Genomic DNA, 7,986 nt, shown 5'->3' on the forward strand with positions numbered 1-7,986 from the left:
ACATAGTGGCTGAAGCTGCTTCACACAGATTGGGATACAGACCATGTGACCTTCATTGCCAGTAACATCTACCATCTGGCCCTGCACAGGGAAAAGTTTGTCAGTACCTGGTCTACATGTCTGCACACTTCTCAGCGGCAGGCTCACACCCTGTATTTCTCTTGTATCTGTGTGAGCACAACCCTGGAGACATAGTGGGTGCTTAACAGCTACTTTCAGGCGGATGGCCGTGAAGACTGAAGCACTGCCGGCTAAACTCAAATATGCTAAACTCTAGCATATTAAGTAATACATGGTGGGTGTCTCATTAATTTTCATTGAATTAATCCAGGAATTAACTAAGCAATTGACCAATTAAAGCAAAATACCCTCATACTTAAAATGTGGGCTCCGGATCCAGACTTCCTGTATTCAAATGCTGTGTGTCCTAGGCAACAAACTCAGCCTCTCTGTGTTTCAGTTTCTTCCTGCATAAAATAGAAATAAAAGTATATAGTGACCTGTAAAATGTTTAGAACAGTACGTGGCACAGAGTAAGCACTCAAAAACTATGAGCTGTTAGTGATGTGGTGAGGGAGAGTCCTTTCAAATATAGGCTACTCTTTTTATTCTTTTCTTTGTGGCATATCTTAGAACCCATTATGCTAAAAAAAAAAAAAAAACCTGGAGAGGAGCAGGAACAATTTCCACTTTTTCTTGATGACAGTAAACCAAGTTGAACCAAAAGGAGATTTCAGGTGGATGTAGCAGGGACATCCAAGGAAGTAATTGCTAGGAGCAGCGTCAGAGAATAAACTAGCACACGCTGATGGGGGAACTAAAAGTCACAAGCATGTCAACACAACACCACCGAACTCTGCTTCCCTTGATGAGAAGTGACGATGCCAAAGGTGAAGTGACTGGCAGGAAAGGCTTTCGTTGAACTGTCAGCTAATGAAGTGGTGAGAAATTAGCAGGCCCTGTGATTTACACGCTAATTCTCCCTAATGCCACCTGGGGGCTTCCCGCAGGCCTAGGGGCAGAGGAGTGGAGAACGGTGCTGCACAGCCAGCAGCCAGCCTGCACTGTGATTCTCTTTGCCAAGCAACACAGTAGCCCAGCGTGTTCCCATTCACTATTCAGCAGGCGGTTGGCAGACTTCCCTCCAAGAATGGGCAAGCCTCAGCTCTAAGAGCAAAATCAAGACAATGGAAAGAATTTTAAAAGGCTTCCACCTTTTTGCACTTTCTGTATGCTCTCTCTAAAAGTTGACTCAGCAGGCAGCCCACCACCTTTTCAGCAGCCCAGCCATCTCCCTTTCAACACAAGAATAAGTCAGTGGACATGGTCACCAAAATGAATGCTCTCTGTAAAACGGAACTCCAAAATGTGATCGGTAAGACATAGCATCCAGAAGTTATCACTGCATTTATCATCCTTATTTAAAGGAGCATTTTCTTCGTAAACCTTCAGCATGTATTCTAACAGAAATGCAGCTCTACCCAGCAGCCCTCTCCCTAGATTCTCCTGTTATGAAAGAAGGAACAGTTCTCACCCCAAAACACATGCCATGGGAAAGCAGGAAAGAACCGTCTTAATCCGTGGCATCTTTCAGGCAAGGGGCCAAATCAGCACAGAGGAAACAGTCTATGATTGTGCAGAGAAATGCCTTTCATATTCTTGTCATAGATTTCCTTGGACATCCTCTGGACTTTCAAACGAATCATGCTGCATTTCACCTTCCCCTGGTAAGCTGGGGCTGATTTTAAGACCATTAGGAAATGAGAGAATGTTACCGTCTTCTCAGTTTCTCTAGGGTCACAGTGTAATTGTGTGGCGGGAGGAACCGGGCCCTAGAGATGGCATGACAGTCACTTCTCATTACCTCCCACTTGGTTCATTACATCTGTAGACAGCGATTGCCCATGTGTGGACACTTCCATTACACAGAAGGATGTAATGTGCTGTAGACCTCGAATGCCTTTCAAATAGGTAGAAAGCTATTTATTCCAGGCACATACCTATCTTGTTTCCAAGGGGCCATGCGAAAGGAATGGTAAGTGACATAAGGAATAGATTAGCAATGATCAATATGAGAGAACCTTCCCGAGATGTACTTATACCCAGTGAGATATTTACACATGTGCATCCCATCAACACACAATGCCTCACACAAAGGACAGAACCCTCACTCATTAATCTACCAAACTTGACTTTGATAAGCAAACCCACCTACTCAGGTACACAGGCTATTCAGTGTACCTTCTCTGAACTGACAGCCCTCCCGTCCACTCTCTCTCTCTTGCACTCTCTCTCACACACACACACACACACACACACACACACACACACACACACACACACAAATACTAAAGTCTTTTTCATTTGCAAGGATGAGTCCTATGAACCGTGAGATACAGATAAACTATTATCAAACCTCTTTCTCAGGTTATAGGAGGCCCCAGGTAGATTACAAACTAATGGGAGGGACTAAGAAAGAAAACAGAATTACAAAAAATTATACATTGTTAGAATCAACAATGATTCTTAGATATTATCTATAACAGAAATGCCCAGACTTTTTCTTTAAAAATAAACCTCTCCCCCAAAGGTTAGTAAGAGAAGCCTAAAAAAGAGCTACCCGTGACAAAGCAAACCTGGGATGCTACATACTACCGTATTTTGCCGTGTATATCATGCGCCTGTGTATGATGCATACCCACGTTTTTGGCCCAAATTTTCAAGAAAAAAATCTTTTGTTTTAATTTTTAATTAATTAATTAATTAATTAATTAATTAATATTTAGAAACAAGACCAATTATTGTATTTCAATTATTAATATGACAAGTAAGCCAATGAACCAATTGGGCATTATTTTGCATATTGATATCGTTATTGCTTTCTAGAGTTATACTTTTAAGGCATAGCATAAATAAAAGAATGAAAAACACTTACATAGATATGGAATTAGTACAACCCATGTATATTGTGCATCCTAATTTTTTCCTCAGAAATTTGGGCAAAAAGTGCTCATCGTATGTACATGGCAAAATACGGGTATATTCTACTGTGGAGAATTCATAATCATGTCAGCTGATCAAAGATTCTGAGAATTCCTATTATATATCTTTTTAAATCTATGTAACTCAATGTTATCCTAATCTATTAAGTCAAGAAACACTTTTTTAAAAACTAACATCCTGTGAAATCTTGTTAACATCCTATGAAATAATTATATCACATTCGGAGATTCTGTTCGACTATAATCTCATTGTTTTCTATAGATTTTCCATACACTAGTAATTCTCAAATTTTAGTATGTATTCAAATCTCATGGGGACTTTATCTTTAGAGATTACTCAGCAATATGGATAAAGCTCGGGAACCTTGATACTTACCGAGAAGTCCTGATGCAGAAGGCCTCAAACCAATTCACACAAGCGCTGTCTGAATTCATCAAGGATTGAACTACATGGTTAGAAAGAGATCTTGACAGTTAATAGGTGCAATGTCTGTAGCTTTGACTCTGATAGTTGGCCAAGTTTATCTTTGAGTTGCAAGAACTTTTTGGAATGTGAAAAGGAATGTCCGCCTCCATAAATCTACCAGGACTTGTGGTCCATTCACCTTTACACCTATCCTTAACTGTGGACGGATCCTTTGCACTTACTGCCCCATGCATTCACCTGCTTTCCTAATCTGGTTTTATTAATTTTCATTCCACAATTATTTACAAAGCATCCTCCATATCTTGAAACACTAGGGATACCAGTGATGAAAAAAGACAAAGATCTTCACACTTGTAGGTTAACATCCTGGTAAAAGGAAGATAGTCAACAAAACATCCACATAAAAAAGTAAGTAAACAAAATAGTAAATTAAAGTTAGAAAGTGACAAATATTCATGAAAAAAAAAAAAAACAGAACCAGCTAGGGGAGAGCAGGGGTATGGGTGGGCAGGGGCTGGGCGAAGGGCTGCAATTTTTTAAAGGGCAGTGGAAGTATGCCTTTATAGAAAGCGACATTTGGCCAAAGTATTGAAACTAGTAAGGGAGGTGGCCTTTTATGTATGTAGACCCAGAGTCCAGTCCTAAAGAACAGCCAGTGCAAAGGGAGCTGCGCCAGTGGAGAAGGAGCCAACGGAGGTTGTGTGGGGAGATGGATGGGGCAGGAAGACTGGAAAATGCAGCCATTAGCAATGACCAGACCGTGTGCACTCTTACACTAAGGAAAATAAGAAGCCACTGCAGCATTTTAAGCAGAGAAATGGGGTTATCTGGTTTACATTTTTTAAGTCTCTGAACGTATTCGACAGAATGTATTTGCCATTGACTGGGTGTCTGCTGACACGCCAGGCACTGAGCTGGGAGCCTGGGATACAAAGGCAAACAGACACCCTTGGCCCTCAAAGTCCTCGCAGTCACTGGGCCTCTGGAACAGCTCGTCACAGGTCAGTGTTTGTACATTTAAAATTTATTGCCCTTGCCCCTTGCATAACTTTATGATCTCAGCATCCACATGCTCCCTGCCCCAGGCTAGAGCTTAAAGACGTCAGTCCAATCAGCCGAGGGGTTCAGGTGCCCAGTCCTGCCTGAAACATACTGTGTGGCCTTTAGCTAGATGTTAATTCCGCCTTTTCTTTCTTGTCTTTTCCATTCGTTTACACGGTTTTATGCAGAAGTATATCCGTGCAGTCTGATGAGATAGCCAGCACTGAGAGCTGCAGGGTGCAATGAAAAACTGACAACTTTAATTTTCCCTCAAATTATCATACTTCCAAATAAATAGAGAGTTGAGTGCATTCTCCAGTTATTCATTCTGGCAGCATTGCCTCAGCTGGAGACAGCCTACAAGTTGGCAGGCCAGAAGTGAAGAAAAACTTATCTTAGTTCCTGGAGATAAAACCTGTTAGTTATCAACAACCGAAATTCCGAGAAAGGGGCTTCTGGGAACGAGCCATTTGCAGCAACGATCTCTGTTTAACTCGCATGCCTCCTGCTAACTTCTTTCTGTTGAGGAAAAGATGTAGAAAGTCACATTTAATTTTGGCCTCAAACATGATTCTAAATAATAGACTTGGCCTGCTCACCTCACCTGTCAGTCATCAGTAGATCCTTCAGAGATAAAACCTCCATTCTGGGGAAATGGAAAATGAAATGACAGGCTTTGAGAAAAGTCGCTCAGGAAACCAGAATTATTATCATTATGGCTGTGTTTGCCTTCAGTACGCAAATGCAGTCTTGAACAGCAGCGCCATTTCCACCAAATGCTTATGATGAAGCCTCATTGAAATCAGGGAAACAGGGATTTGACGGGCTACTGGGAAAAGAGGGATGCCTCACAATGCTATTTCAGACGGCAGCCTGCACTGCTCTGAACCACTACAGATGTTTTCCTTTCGTCTTCATTTAATGGTTTCTCGAAGCACAATGTCTTAGCATCACTCACGGCAGTAAAATTTATGACATACTAATTAATAGCAAGATGCTGAGCTAAGCAATTCTGTCTCTGAGATTGTAATTATATTTTCGAGCTTTAATGTTTTTTTTTCTTTTACCTTTGTTCTGTCAGATTTCACTAGCAGAGGGAGAGGGTATTGAGAACACATAAAATTTTAGGAGCCTTGGCATGATTAATTCCACTTAACAAATAAGAAATAAGCTGTGCTACTTATCCCTTACCATACTGGTTATAGAATTGGTTTTACCAGTTATGAGCTCAAAACAAAGCCAAATTGTACAGGGAGCAAGAACTGCAACTAAAAAGGAGAACTATAGGTGGAAGGCAGCATCATTACTGATGGCTAATTTTTCTAAACTGAAGGAAAATTAGGTCTTTTTCCCTGTTTAGAGATTCCTGAATTTTATACTATCAGCAAAGCGTGTTGCCGCACCTGCCCTGCCAATCCCCAGCCCTAGACCAATCCAACAGCAACTTTCTTGGCTCCAGCTTCCAGGCAGCTGAGCATGGAGAAGGAAAAATCCCCCAACTCTGGGTACTGGCACTAGGACAAATCTACGTTCCCAACATCAGCTGGACCCTCGGTACTCCTGGCAGTCTTTCTGTTTGTCCCCATTCAACTGTTTCAGATTTCCCTCACAGCTGTTCCAGACTATCAGCATGCTCAATGACCCCCTCATCCTAAGTAGGTGTCCATATATCCCAGAAAACACAGAGGTCCTCGCCTTCCCCTCTACCTGCAGCTGGATCCGGGGCAGGGGGACAACTACCTTTTCCTTCCCTCCCTCCTGCCAGAGAAGAGGTAGCTCTTCTAGCCCCTAAAGTTACCGCGTCTAAAGAATAGTGAACATGATCTCCTCAGGCATCTTCTGGGACCTCATTACATGGGTCATTTTTTCACCTCTGTGTCTTTAATTCACCGTGTTCTGTCCTCTGGCTTCTATCCTTTGGTCTGCAGATTCGCTCAATTTTTCCTTATCACCAAACACGCACCTGCGCACACATATGCACGCACAGATAATTCCTTAATCATTTCAGCCTTTCACTCATGCTGCAAATTGCCTTGTAGAGCAATTATCTGTTTACATGACAGTTTTCAACTGGTCCAGTGGTTTTTAATCATCGTTGTGTCACAGATTCCTTTGAGAATCTGATTAAAGCAACGGACCCTTTCCCTGGAGACATGGAAAAGGTGTACACATACACACACACATTGTACCTGCAGTTCCAAGTTGTTCTTGGTCACTGACCTCCACGGGAGATATGACTGCCTCTCATCAATGCTTACAGTTTTCCTCCTCTTCCAGGCACACGAGAATTACACTTCCTTGCTGACTTGAGATTAGTCACTGCATTGGCCAATGAAATGAGAGTGGAAGTGATGTGTGTGAAAGGTTTAAGAGCCTGAACTTGACGTGCTACGCTTTCTCTTTTTACTCGGCCACCGTGACCTCTGGGTTCCAGTTAGAGACTGCTCCGTCAGTGTGGGTCTGAGCACGAAGAAGACGCAGAGCAGAGCACCTGGCCGGCCTGCAGTGGACGTATGGAGTGAGTGAGAAATGAACCTGGTTGTTTAAGGGGGCTGAGAGTGGGCATTGTTCATTAGTGTTGCATAACTGAGGCCATCCTGCTTGATAGCAGGGTACTTTGGATGTGAAATAATCTAAGGACTTAGGAAAGTCCTTTCTAGAGAAATTTAAGCAACCCTCCACTCTGTTCTTAACCTATAAGCACCTTTCTGCTCAGGTTACTGTACTTTCAGTTACTACGTTTTCAGCTCTCTCTACCTTCAAGACTCTTTCCCTGCTTCTTCACATGAGTCCTCACCCTTCATAACACAGTTTATATGTTACTTCCTCTGAGAAGTCATCTGAGCCTTGTTCCCACACCCTGCCAGCCTGGTCGCTACCATTCACATCATGCATTTCTGTCTTTCACAGAGGGAGCGCATCGCAGCCCATAATGATCATATTTATTTTCTGTGTCTCAAGTTAGGAATTTACAATATTCGTATTCCTGCTATCAACAATGATTCATAAGTAACGAAGGTCATGTGGCTTTAGCCCCATATGAACTTAACAAAAGGTAATACATTCAAAATATGGGGTGTTTTCATTTCTTTACTATAATGATAGAAACAGAACCATGAGTGTTCGGAGCAAGTCCCACTTTAATCCATTTTCTATGCTATGTTAATGGAAGAAAAAAGCTCTAAGAGTGTTGGGCAAACATTTCCATATTTTGGTGTTTTTCATCCAGAACATGCCATTGGACTTTGGTATTCACCAGTAACTATGAAAAGGTCAGCTTGACATTTTGGGCTTTTTTTCAGATAGTTTTGGCCAACAGCCCTAACAACCTTTGGTCCCAACCCAGTTAAATAGTAGTTTTTGTAATTCACTGGCATACATTTCTTGTTTTTTGTTTTGTTTTGTTTGTTTTTTTCTTTTACTCAGTATGCACCAAGCAGTCTTACTCCAGAGTGACAGTAAGAATTAGTCCTTAAGTTCTAGAAGGATGTGGGTGGCTAACTTTTATTATACATC

The 7,986-nt window shown here is 41.9% G+C and overlaps 2 long non-coding RNA genes across 5 annotated transcripts in view; both read right to left on the reverse strand.

The window, feature by feature from the left end:
- LOC119050141 (uncharacterized) overlaps positions 1 to 3,893 on the reverse strand; it is a 30,198-nt gene extending 26,305 nt beyond the window's left edge. For 3 of the 4 annotated variants that reach the window (XR_005082689.2, XR_005082691.2, XR_008390057.1), the window contains exons 1-2: positions 2,417 to 3,893; positions 377 to 467 (exon numbers count right to left, since the gene is read on the reverse strand). This is a non-coding gene — a long non-coding RNA (uncharacterized LOC119050141). The remainder of the gene's footprint in view (positions 1 to 376; positions 468 to 2,416) is intronic. The other variant, XR_008390058.1, reaches the window with a different exon arrangement.
- Positions 3,894 to 3,900: 7 nt separating this feature from the next.
- LOC128626134 (uncharacterized) lies at positions 3,901 to 6,822 on the reverse strand. Its single transcript, XR_008390059.1, has 3 exons — positions 6,660 to 6,822; positions 5,075 to 5,299; positions 3,901 to 4,989 (listed from the first exon to the last, which is right to left on the reverse strand). It is a non-coding gene; the product is annotated as an uncharacterized LOC128626134 (long non-coding RNA).
- Between the last annotated feature and the right edge of the window lie 1,164 nt (positions 6,823 to 7,986).

This window comes from Artibeus jamaicensis, unplaced genomic scaffold (assembly GCF_021234435.1).
Source record: "Artibeus jamaicensis isolate MK-2021 breed Jamaican fruit bat unplaced genomic scaffold, CSHL_Jam_final scaffold_3222, whole genome shotgun sequence".
NCBI lineage: Eukaryota > Metazoa > Chordata > Mammalia > Chiroptera > Phyllostomidae > Artibeus > Artibeus jamaicensis.